Below are 13,371 nucleotides of genomic sequence, written 5' to 3'. Positions count from 1 at the left end.
GTGCTGAAGTGATGAAGATGAGAACCCAACCGAGGGGAGTGAGGAGAAAATGGGAGATGAGAATGTGAAATCATGAAGTATACACAGCTCTTTCATGAACTGTTGTTCAACCACTGGTGCTAGATGCTATTGTCATGATCTCATATCTCTTTTCATTATCTGTCTTTGTATTATGGGGTCAAGATTTAAAGCCCTCACATAGAACAATGTATTACTTGAGTCAATGTTCTGGCTTTGAACCATGGACGGGAAAGATGAAGTTCTAAAATGGAAGGTGGAGTCCCAGTTCCCAACAATACTCACACAATGGGGAATTTTCCTAGCTAAAAAAGCCAATTCTGATTGTATCCCCCCAAATTAACAGATGTTCATGGATTTCTCCATTATATCTCATATCCATCATGGTCTTTCATTCCAAATACAACTATAATAATTTTGACTATCATTCTTTCTCACCTTCTCTACTGTTTTTTTTTTTTTTCCTTCCAGGCTGTGTTATGCACCATCACTGTTAGATGAATATTTATCTACCACTGTGATCATATCACCACCTGCTGGAGAATTTTCACTTTCTCCTCATTGTCTAAAGAATAGAGTACAAACTCCATAGTCTAGAGTCCAATGCACCTTCTAATTAAGGCGCAGCCATTTCTATTCTTATTGTCTGACATCTTTTAAGCATGTTTTATTTCAGCAAGACTGAATTACTGTTTTAATGTGCATTTTGTTTTGCATTATGCTGTTTATTGTCCTTCTTGATATAGTCACCATATCACCGTCTGCTATTCTATTAAGACTTTCAGAATTCTATTCCAGGTGAAAATAATCCATCATTTTTTATAATGTATGTAGAGTATTACCTAGAAACTGTTATATGTACATGTACATATGAGGCAGTGAGAGAGATGTGTTGCCTTCTAAGTTGCATTTACGTTTTTATATTAGCCAGGAAACAAGGTCTAGTTTGAACCTTCTGTGTCCTAAATAGCCCTGTAGAAAATTACACCCTTCCCAAACTCCCCAACATTTCTATGAATGTCCAGGAGTCTTACATTTATTGGTCACTTTTGCCTTAGGAGTTCTGAAAGCTGTCATTTTTAAATAACAGTTATCAGGTGTGAAACATGCACCCTTCTGATTTTCCACAAGATCAATCAGTCAATTAATCAATAAAAAATGAATCAAATAACAGCCCACTGAAGACGTGGTAAATCACAAGGAAGGTTCTGATTTCTTCAACAGACTCAATCTAAAATTGCATATTCAACACTCCTATGCTTAAATAATTTTTAATTGTACTACAACTAAAGGTTCTCAACTAATTTTTTTCCCCCATTTAGCAACTGCCTGTTTGCTACCTTCTGATTGAGCCCCTTGCTTTCTTTATTTTACTTTTTGGAATCAGTTTAATTTTACACTTAGTTACCAAGGTTTTTAAAACAAGGCTGTTTTGGAGGGGGGGTTCATCTTCTATACAAAGCGGCCCACCAGGACACATGTTAGAAAATAGTTGTCTTCACCAAAGGAATAATTAAGAATCAGCTGTTAAGATTTTCTTTTTACATTATGTTTTTGTAACTCCCTTATCTCTCTTACTAAGCAGCAAATTTCCTAAGCACCTAGGGACAGAATTTTATTTGTGTTCCTTGAGGTCAAGTACAGTGCATGACACATTACACACTTTGAATGTTTGTTGAGGGCCCTTGTTGATTAGACAATCCTCCCAGTATGCCGAGGTTGTGGATTCAATCCCTAGTTGGGACACATATAAGAAACAACGAATGAATGCATAAATAAGTAAAACAACAAACTAATGCTTCTCTGTTGCTCGCTCTCTCTCAAATCAACACATAAAAATTTAAAAATATATATGTTTTGATTGAGAGAATGGTTGATACTGAGTGTTTCTTCTAGGTCTAAAATTCAGTTTTGCTATTTATCCAAATAATTGATTCTAAATTCTTCAAAATACTTATGAATATGCCTATTAATTGTTAATAAGTACTGACATAGAATAACTGGCTGACTAAATATCATTTTAAAAGGAGTAAACAGACTTCTGATCCTAGGGCATAGGATGTCTGGTTATGCTGAAGTCAAAGTCAGGGTATTGATGTTTGGCACCAGTCCGGTGGTTGATCTCTGGATTAGTTTATATTTGTGATTACTATCACATTTAAATAAAAGACCAGCAGAAATATCCAGGGTTTAGAATAAATAAGTTTATAACCCACTGATACCCCATACTGTTAATGTAGAAGCTGCTGTTACTTAGTTGCTTCCCCAGGGCATATCAATTCTCCCCCGTGAGTGAGTATTTCCTCCTTTGGGACAGGCACTGTCCTGTCTTCAGTCTATTCCTCTATAGCACTTAGATGTTTAATATATTCTTGTTAAAGTAAATGAATTAGAATTGGGAAGTTTCTCTGATCCTGTTGGTATTGACTCTCATCTTTGTTCCTTTCTAGAAATGACTAAATCTTTTATGTTCTCCAGAGACCAAAACATATAACCCATGTTTCAAAACAAAGACTTGTTCTCCTACCTTCAATATTGAAAAAATAGAAAGAAAACTAAGTGGAAACAAACAAAATCTATAAAGATGAAATAGTGAAATATCCCTTTTTAGATGAATCAACAAAAGCAATACCCTAAAGACTATATTTAATCAAATAAATAAATCAAATGCTAAGTTAAATTGAGAGCCATCAAAGAGAAGCAGTTTTTCAGATCTTTAACAAGAATGAAAAATTGAGCCATATGTCAAAAAATAGGAATGCTTTATCTTTGTATAACATAGCAGTGTTTCTCAAAATGTGGTCTGCATGAGGAAGAGTACAGGGAGTGAGAGCTATTAGGCATAAAACAATGGAGCTATTTAGCCAGAGCAATGCCTTTGATGGAGAAGCAAATACACAAAAGTGAATACAAATGAATTGTTTTAAAATGTGCTAATGAGATCCATAAAAGTAGATGACTAAGTGATTTCTTACTCAAATAGATAACAGATAATTCATAATCTTTTTAATTCCCCAAAGAAATACGTGTGCTTAATACCATTATGATGTCTGGTGTTTAGAAGAAAGCTCATGGAATTTATTGTCAACTAGGCAAATTTGAATATTGGACTTACTACTTACTATCTGAGTAATACGGGGCAGTAATTTCAGGCTAACATAGCTTTCTAATTCATGAAATAAGAAGAGTGATACATTTTTCCAAGTTTTTTGAGAGTACTGTATGACAACATAAAGATGTCTAGGAAAGTAGTTCCTAAAGGGCCAGATAGTGAATATTTTATGCTTTGCAGACCAGATGGTCTCTGTTGTAACTACTCCGATCTGTCATTGTGGTGCAGAGTAGTCAGAGGCAATATGTAAACTAACTACCATGTCTGCATTTCCATAAAACTTCATTTACAAAAGCAGTAGATGGACCAGGTTTGCCCTACAAGCCGTAGTTAAACAACCCACAATCTCAGGCAGTGCCTAGTGTGTTGACAATGCTTATAAATAAATTAAATATTAAAAAAACTCAACCAGCATAGTTTCTGCCACGTAGAAAATCTTGAGTAAATGCATTGGGTCAATCAGTCAATCAGTCAAGAAATCAGGGAATGAATATAGCCTGGTGAGCATAATTATCATTACAATATCACCACTTAATATTTTACTATTTCACATATCATTTCTTGCTGTTTCTTTGAGATCATTTGACAGTTTCTACTGATGTTCCAGATATAAGAAGGTAACAATACTGCATTCAGAAAAATGTTTAAATGACTTTCTTAAAACATTCTCAAAACAATTGACTTAAGATACCATGTTTGGAAAGCTCAGTGCTTGAGATTGGAGAAAATTCCCTATAGTATTCTTTTGTAAACAACATTCCATGGATGACTGTGTACTACAAAATATTAATATGGTTCCATAGTTAAATATTTTTGAGAAATGCTATGTTAAACAAAATTAAACAGTTTTCTGTATTTCAGAAATTCTTATAGGCTTTGATGTTAAAGAGGGTAGAAGACTACTTTCTGCACAGCTTCCCATGTATTCTTTAACTGGGAATTTATTTTTATATATTTATTACCATCTTCCAGAATATAGTGTTTGGAGGAGACTATTTGGGATACACTATCCTGTAACATAAATCAAATCTTGGTAAATTTGAAATAAATTGTATGAGTGGACTCCTCAGACAGGAAACTTAGCAAACCAAAGGGGGAAAATGCTAACAGTAAACTGTTAAAATTCTTCCATTTTTTTCCCATTTCATCATCAATAATAATTCAGTATTTATTCAAGGTAGAACCTTATTTTTATTCCTATTTAAAAGTCAGGGGTGGCTTTATGAATAGAAAGTTTAGATATTCTTTAATAAATATCTAAAATCTCAAGCTCTTTGTTTCACATCCTTAAAAATCTTTTCAAGTTTCATGGGAAGATAAACTTTTATTTCCAAAAGGAACTTCAAAGTTATATGAAGATAAAAGAAGAGCTCCAGTTAGTGAACCCGAGTAATACTTGGCTATAACCTGCAGGAGAGCTCATCTGAATTAGAAAGAAATGTGATAACAGATCTCTTATAGTTTAGGTCGATAGAAGCTTGAAATAGGTTCGAAGCAGCTTAGCTGAAATTAACACTCTTGTATTAGAATCACTTACAAAATTTGATAATGACTTTTATTTAAGCAGAAATGAAGATGAATCACTTTTAAGCAACCCTTTGTATATCTAAGGGAACTATGCTTTTTTTGACTGGTCTCAGAGAAGCACCAAAAAACACAAAGGAACTGTTTTAACCAAACAATTCCTATAAATTCAGCCAAATCACCAATATTTTTATCATAGGGCTTTCCTGTGATATTGGTACCAGAAAGGAACAAAAATTGTTTTATAATTATTATGAAGCAGAAAAATAACTTGTTTCTGTTGTTTCCTCAGCCCTTAAAACAGACAGACTTATACACAAAGACATTGGTAATTAGCCAATTCAGAATTTCTTTATAAGAATTTTCTTTACAATAGCTCTGTTCCTTCTTGTTTAAGATTATCATGAAATAATATTTACTATAGTGTCAGTGGGACAAAAAGTTGGATCTATAAGCTCTTCTGATAAATCATTTATCCAATAACTTCATTATATTTTTAGATATTATGTATATTTAATAATCTGTGCTTCTAAAGTGCTTGCTGCTAAGTGTACACAAGGCATTCAATTAGTCTATTTTTCAGTATAAACTGAAATTGGTGACTAATATGATCCAACCCAAACTTAACAGTATTGAGCCATTCTTTGAAAATGTAAATTACAGAAAAGCAATATAGAACAAATATGTTTGCGTCACATTACTGATGGGTGATCTGAGTTAATTAGATGGTTACAAGCAAGTCATGATGTACATCATTGCCTAATGTTGCATAATCAGAGATTTGGGGATATATAGACCTCTTTTAATTTCAAATCTTAGAAAACTCATAAATCCCCCCCTTGGAATATAATCAATAGGGCTGGGTGGGTGAAGAGTAAGACTTGACATTTGCAGTTAAGATTGTGGGTTCTGTGATTTGGCCTTTGTGGGATGACCTTCCTATTTAACTCAGTGGGTACAGTCAAGTGTTTTAAACGCAGGTAAGAGAAGCATTAGGTCTGAGAGAACAAGTGGCCAAATCCAGACAGAGAGTATTTTTTTTGCTGTTTTTGAATTTGGTAAATAATTAGGGCCATTTTAGAATTTATCTTGATTAATATTAGTGTTGTAACAGTGGGGAATTGTAATCAACCCACCATTCTTTTGGCATCGTTTTTGTGAGTGCTCACTCTCACTAATAGTACTTTGTAGATGAACAGCATGTTTGTATAAGAATCCTAGGAACTAACTTCAAAATATACAGACTCTGACCTTCAGGCATCCCATCTCTGGGAAATTTGCTGACTCTCAACCATATATCAAGGATGACTAAACCAGGATGATGCACACTGGACCATCACTTGCCTTATGGGAATGGGCTGTGCTAGTCTGCATCTAGAGAACTTTTTGACCCCCTCTCTTGATCTGTTTGTTCTGTTCCCCTCTCCCTCCTTATTAAAACCTCTGCCTCCACTGAGGTGTGGAGCTGAGCTCTGAAACAGAAGTTTCCCATCTTCCAGGTTGCAGGCACCTGAAAATAAACCACTTTCTTTTTTACACCAGCATCTGTCTCTCCAGTATTGGCTTTTGAAGCAGCATGCAGCTGGTCCTGCATCCAGTTACGGTACCAGGTGTTAAGTGCAACATATGCAAATAGTCTAACTCAGATTACATATTTCTTCCTCTTCTTCTTTCAGTCCATAACCCTTGAAAATTAGATAGGTGTTGTGGTCACATGCTCTCTTTCTTTTTCTTCTTTCTTTCTTTCTTTCTTTCTTTCTTTCTTTCTTTCCTTCCTTCCTTCCTTCCTTCCTTCCTTCCTTCCTTCCTTCCTTCCTTCCTTCCTTCCTTCCTTCCTTCCTTCCTTCCTTCCTTCTTCTTTCTTTCTTTCTTTCTTTCTTTCTTTCTTTCTTTCTTTCTTTCTTTCTTTCTTTCTTTCTTTCTTTTTGTCTTTTCTTTCTTTGTTTTTAATTATTTTTAGAGTTCATCTGAGCCAAACTGCTTACATATGCCAGAGAGCAAGATCTGAAATGCTCTGAAGAATAACAGTTCTGTAGCTTCTTGTATGCATTTGAAACTAAGGAGGGAATGTAAGGAAGATTACATGGAGGTGGTAAAAAGCAAGGCAGGAATTGGATTGCAGGAGTTAACAAGGGGATTATGTGCTTTTTTCAGGGTGGTTATGCCTTTGAGGGGTATTACTATTGGCATCTCAAAGGTGTGTTAACCTAGATGCACAGGAACAATGGACAGGGCTTGCTTAAAATAAAGAAGTTATATGCTTGAGGCATGACTATTCATCATAACCTTCCCAGTTAGGAATTTAGGTCCAATCACCTGTGACATTATTTTTCATAGAACACCTTTTTCATCCATAGTTCCCCTTGTTGGTCATCAATCAAACTGAAGGATGCATTGATTACCAATCTTTTGGTGGGATTGTGTGGTCTGACAATATTAGGAAGGTTCATTTTTAGGAAGTCAGTATAGACATCATCTTATTGACTGTTGGAGATGGGGCAATACCACAACCATGAGATCTGAGTTGAGGCTGAATTTTTTTCAAAAAGGGAAGTGCAGATAATTGGAAGGCAGTCAGGTCTTGTGGCCTTCATTGAGGAAAAAAAACAAAAAAAACCAACACCCTGGATCATTAGTATGCTATGAATTATCATGATCTGGGTTTTGCCTTCTGTCTCTGTCTCACTTTTCTGTATTTGGCACATACTATTACATTTACATAGGCCATAAAAATAGTACTAACAGTTATCTTATACATATTCAATAACCATAAACAGTTGGACTATACAGAGAAACCCGAAGAATTGTTATTATCATGACTAATATCATTAGGAGACAGATAAAGACATAAACAAAATGGGTTCTGAGTTCAATATCAGTACATTAATATACAAGCCTTGTCTATGTCTTGGGATAGCTGTCTCTTTCTGATGTCAGCAGCTTCTCATCCTTGGGGAGTCTTTGATGTTCTTTGTAGGCAGAGGCCAGTGTCATAGATGTCAGGTGCTATCTTTATAGGCTATAGAGAAAAGGAGAGAACAAAACATTGAGAAATACCTGTGGAAGAACCTGAAATGAATTGATGGAATTAATGATAGAAATATAAAATAAATTGTGAAAAAAACAGGAAGTTAATCTTAAAAAACCCAGTATAAATAGCAACTGAGGTATCATTTAATTATTTTTCTCAAATAGAATCATTATTGTTTATGATTAAGAAATAAATTTTATGTATTTATTTGGCAAAACAGCAAAAATGAATAGAAACTTACATTGTCAATTGAAAAAATGGTATTATAATGGATTGGAAGTAATTTGAAATTACTCCTAATAAAACAAAGCACACTCCAAATTAATGTATAGCACTACTAGGAAATAAATGAATCCTTTACTCTTATGCTTTTAGTTTTAAAGATAACCTTTAGAAATGAAAGCCTTATAATTGTCCTTAAGACCATGAAATGAATCAGAGCAGTCATAAATGGCATTTGTGATTACAACAAAGAGATTTTCTTCTCTTTGTGGGTTTCTTCTTTTGCATAGTACAGGCAGAGTCCAATTGTATGACATGAAGACTCTTAAGTGGTTTTTTTTTTTTTTTTTTGGCAACTGAGATTTATTTAAATGATAAGTCAACAGGAACAGGAAGTGGTGCGATATCTCAAGTATCTGGTTTCTCAACTGTGGGATGACTGGTCAATGAGGCCTGGCCATCGCTTGGGAAACTCGTGTATCAACTCCAGGAAGGTCAGTGGCTGCAGCTTCTGGCTCAGGACGAGACTTGAAAAGCTTAATAAGTGATCTCCTTCAAACCTAGCTCACTTCCACCTCTGGTTGCCCAGCATAGGCAGTAATGCTTCATCAGCTGCTCCAGAAGCTCCATCTCATCCAGGAATTCCAGGGCCTCGATTCTGCTGACTTCAGTCCGAGGTGTTCAATCATGATCTGCCCAAACCGGTCATCCATGTTCACCTGTTCGTAGTTTATGAACATGGCGGTCCCAAAACTGTTTGTTGGCTGCCCACTTGATTAGGTTTGCAGACTGCTCCGGAGTCATGTAGACAAGCACACATTCCGGTATCAGGAGTGTCGGCAACTGTGTATTCATGTTACATTTCTTTAGTTTCTCTTCCAGCTCAGATAAATCTCTAAGATCTGCTCCAATAATGGCATATCTCTTTGAATCCATCCAACATGTGTCCATCGATTTGAAGTGTTTCCTCTGAATGTAATTCTAAAATAGGTTTTGATAGAAGAGGCTTGAATTTGATGCTGTGCAGTTTCCTTGTGACTATCATTGGAAAGTCGACTTCAAAATATTTACTTGGGAGAAGATCTTGATCCTTTAATATCCAGAAGGTGGTATCCATCCCAGCCCCAAGGTTTATAGTTTGACAGTGACATTCTGTCTTCCGCAGAAATGCCTTTGTAAGCTGACCGATACCATGAACTCGAGCAAAATATCCTCTTGCATATAGACGCATCTTCGCAGGTGCCGCGCACGCCCTCGTCGTCAGTTTCAGTAGAAGAGGAAGTAGAAGAGTTGAAAGTTGGCTTCCTCAGGCTAGTAGCCGTGGGCGTGGAGGTTCAGGGGTGCTGTAACCACCCCGGACATGGAAGCGGGGTCAACAGCCGCCGGGGGAATTAGCACGCCTACAGGACTCTTAAGTGTTTTTTTTTTTTGCCATAACTTTGACATAACTTTTCTCCTTTGTCTGGTTAATCTTTTACACTGCACTTTTTTTCTTTACACTCACTTCCTAAGAATTTTTTGTTGTTGTTGTATTTCCTGCTTCCCACTGTTTATAGTTGTGAGGATGCTATGACTTGTAAACAAGGAACAGCTATTAGTCAGTTCGTTAATTAGGCTCCTGTCTAGAGTTCTCCTGTGAAGAATAATAATTTGTTAGCTAAACTATGACCTTCTTCTTTCCTGAGAAATGTCATTCTGAGAAAATATTGATTGAGGTGGACCCCTGCTAGGTAATATATGTACAATTTATACATACTGAGGATATTCAATTATATTATCTCTTTTTGATAGCCAGCAATAAGTGTAATAAATTAAAACTACCTCATTTAAAATGAACATGTTTTTAAGTAACAATGGAGGCATAATTCACAAACATGCTAATAATTATTTCTGAAATAGGGAATTTTAGGATAAATCTAAATAAACACCTGTACATACACTTTATACTCCGTATTATTTAACTGTTTAAAGACAAAATGTTGTTGTCCATGTAGTCTCCTAAACATGAAAAGCTATTGTCTCAGCTTATTAAAATTTAGATAATTTAAAATAATCATAAGTTCTGTCCTATCATTCATGTTCTGCCTAAAATTTCTTTTTTTAAGTAGTTAGCACTACATTTTTAAAAAGATTTTATTTATTTATTTTGTAGAGAGAGGGAGAAAGAGAGGGAGAGAAACATCAATGCATGGTTGTGTCTCACATGCCCCCAACTGGGGAATTGGCTCCACAATCTAGGCATGTGCCCTGACTGGGATTCGAACCAGTGATCTTTTGGTTTGCAGACCAGCACTCAATCCACTGAGCCACACTAGCCAGAGCTAAAATTTCTAATAAATATCTTGACTTCTTTTAAAAAATAAATCAGTGTTTTAATTTTTTAATTGAATCTTTAAGAGAGAGAGAGAAACATCAATTTGTTGATCCACTTATTTATGCATTTATTGGTTGATTCTTGTTATGGGCCTTGACGAGGGATTGAATGCACAGCCTTGATATATCAGGATGATGCTTCAACCAACTGAGCTACCTGACCAGGGCATTTATCTTGACTTCTTGACCACCTTTAGTCATTCTAGAAACTGTTATTTCATCCCAACCATATCAGTTGTTAAAACTGTTGCATTTGGATGAATAACTAAGTCTGGCAACCCCCTAAGGTGGGACTGTTAGGTAATCTTCCAGGCTGCTTCAAATATTCAGTTCTTGGTACTATGTTTCTCTTCAATATACTATGTTATTGGCTTCTAAGCTTTAGTCCTGCTTATCCTAATCATTCAGCCTCAATCTCTGATTTTTGTCTTTGCTTTTAATTTAGATATTGATTATTATGTTGCTTTCCTATGGTTAAGATCTTTTAAAATCTAACATTTCAACCTCAACAAGATGAACTCTACTATACTCCCTCTCCTCCTGATGCACATTGTGTGTCAGGGCAAAAAACAAGTAAATGTGGAGTCAGAAGATATAGGTTGGGGCCTCAGATTTTATTTCTATTATATGCTCAATCTTGAACAAGGTATAATTTATCTAAGCTCCTATTGTTTTCCAAGCCTATGCTCTACCTCAATAGCCTATGCATGGGGTCCCATTATAAATACCATTTATCAGAAGTAGTAAAGTTAATGTATTTTCATGACATTCTATCAGTATTATGCATCATATATAAATAATATCAAAGATGCTGGTTCTCACAAGTGCAGCTGGTATAGACAATGAAGGATCTGAAACCATGTGGGGCGGGGATAAAATATAGGACTGGTTCCCAAGGTTGGGGCTCAAGGTGGTTATTCAGCAGTATAATATGTAGAGCATACAAAAAGGAATAGTGATTCCGAGCCAGGTTTAAACCAGTGTTTATGTCTTTGAACCAGTATCTATTTGTATATCCAGGGAAGGCCAGTGTAACTGATAGGGCATGCGAGCAACATTGTAATAACAGTTGACGTCACATTGGTGACAACTTGACAGTGTGATTATTTTCAAGGGGATTAAATCTCTAAGAAAAAACCTAGCCACAAACTGATGATGATAGTGTAGGGAATGTCTAAGAGAGGGTGTCAGGGAGTCAGTAGTTCAGCTCGGCTTTAGCCGTATCTTCAATTCTTTAGAAAGCCAAAGCCAAAGTCCAATTGCATGAACTAAGCCAATATGAGAGGCATGGTCTAATATTTTGACCAAATAAACTTGCTGCTTTATCTGCATGTCTAGGCCATAGCTTCTGTATCTGAATCAACTATTAGCTCCAAAAAAAAAAAAATTATTAAGTTATTTCTAAATAAGTTATTTTCTCCTCTGTGTTCTCTCAATACCGTGTTAAAATATCTAAAATAGAATTTAACATCACAGTATTTTCACTTTTTATAAGTCTATTTTCCCTTCAGAACATGGGCTTCTTAAGGGCAGACATAAAATTGCTTTCAGCTCCATATCTTCAATGCTTAGGAAAATGTCAGCCATAGGTATATAAGAAATGCATATTGAATAAATATATGAGTGAATGAGCTAACAGAGTTCTGTTCCAGAGCCAGAAGATATACCTCTGTATACTCTTCAGCCATCCTGAAGAAGAATGACTTTGTCACATAATTAACTAGGTTCAAGATAAGGGTGATTTGATGGCTGTGATGGATGTTCAGGTGAGATTGAGGGGCAAGTCAAGAGTGTATTCTCTACTCACCTCATCTTTCTTCTGAAACATTTGGATCAAAGTCTCCATCCCAACTATGGACACAGTGCCACACACTGGAATGCCTCAGGTTTCTTCTAGAACAGTACCAGGAAAGCAATTCTAAGTATATGTATATCCTACCAATGGAGGGTTCATCTTGCCATATACAGTTAATCCTTGATTCATTATAAATGTGAATATCCCATTATAGGGCTTACTAAACTTGCCAGTAAGAAAAGAAAGGATTTTTAAATTATTTTTTTCTTAGCCTCAGATTTTGCCATTGAGGACCTTAATGAGAAAATTCTCTAGAATCACTTTGGTTCAGAGTGATCCTATCAGTTTTCTAAATACTTTAGAAAGCAGTTTACTGAGGAAAGTGTTAGTGTATGCATTCATTTGGAGGCATTTTGGATTAATCAGGCAGTTAATGATTCTGAGCTGTTCAGCAGGCCCACACTTCACTGCCATAAACACAGAGAAATACTTTTCCCCAAGCTTAACTGTAACAAAGAATAAGTTTTATCAGACTTTTTTTTTTTTTAATCCAAAGTTAGGGACTTTGCTCAAGTAGAACTTTTTTGCTTAATCTTCACACCCTCCTATTTCAGAATGCAGAATTACCAAGTAAGCCAAGAGAAGATTATACTAAAAATGGGACTCTCAGAATTGTGAACTTATTTAGCAGAGATTTTATAGGAACCTCAGGGGATTTTATTCAAAATTGAACTTGAATAATTTTTAATAATACTTTCTGGGTTTGGAAAACTGTCTCTCATTTTTTTCTTCTTTAATGTATATAAAGATGAGCAACTTATGGTAAAAGAGTACAGTTAAAAGAGAATCTTAGGGATCTACATCCTTTGTAAGAGCTGTTAGTTTGTGCTTATGAAAAGATTTATGATAATAGTTGTTTTTGAAAAAAGCATGTTCAGGTACAGGAGTCAACAAAAATGTGTTGAGTGCATACTCAGTACCAGGCTTGGTCAGAGTTTCCAAATACCTTTGGTAATAATTTGCAGTAAGGCCAATCAGTTCATCTTTAGGATTTTTTTCAAAAAGAACTCAGAAGCCTAGATATAAAGAAAGGCAAGTGTGGCATTACTCAAGATTGACAAGATGTGTAGGAGAATGGGAAAGCAACCGATTCCAGAACAAGGAGTGTGCATGATAGACGTGGCTATTCCTTGTCTTGTCCTAGAACACTCTTTCTCCAGACATTTCCATGATGCTCCCTCCCATCATCCACTTCTCCCAGAGAGGCTTTTGTAGGCAACCTGAACTAAGACAGTG

General features: G+C 35.7%; 1 pseudogene; it reads right to left on the bottom strand.

Annotated features, from left to right (window-relative positions):
• Positions 1-8,291: 8,291 nt before the first annotated feature.
• On the bottom strand, positions 8,292-9,238 carry LOC150021580 (leucine carboxyl methyltransferase 1 pseudogene; annotated as a pseudogene).
• Between the last annotated feature and the right edge of the window lie 4,133 nt (positions 9,239-13,371).

Source organism: Furipterus horrens, unplaced genomic scaffold, assembly GCF_987537825.1.
Source record: "Furipterus horrens unplaced genomic scaffold, mFurHor1.1.pri manual_scaffold_1, whole genome shotgun sequence".
Lineage (NCBI taxonomy): Eukaryota > Metazoa > Chordata > Mammalia > Chiroptera > Furipteridae > Furipterus > Furipterus horrens.
This window is presented reverse-complemented; position numbering and strand designations above follow the sequence as displayed.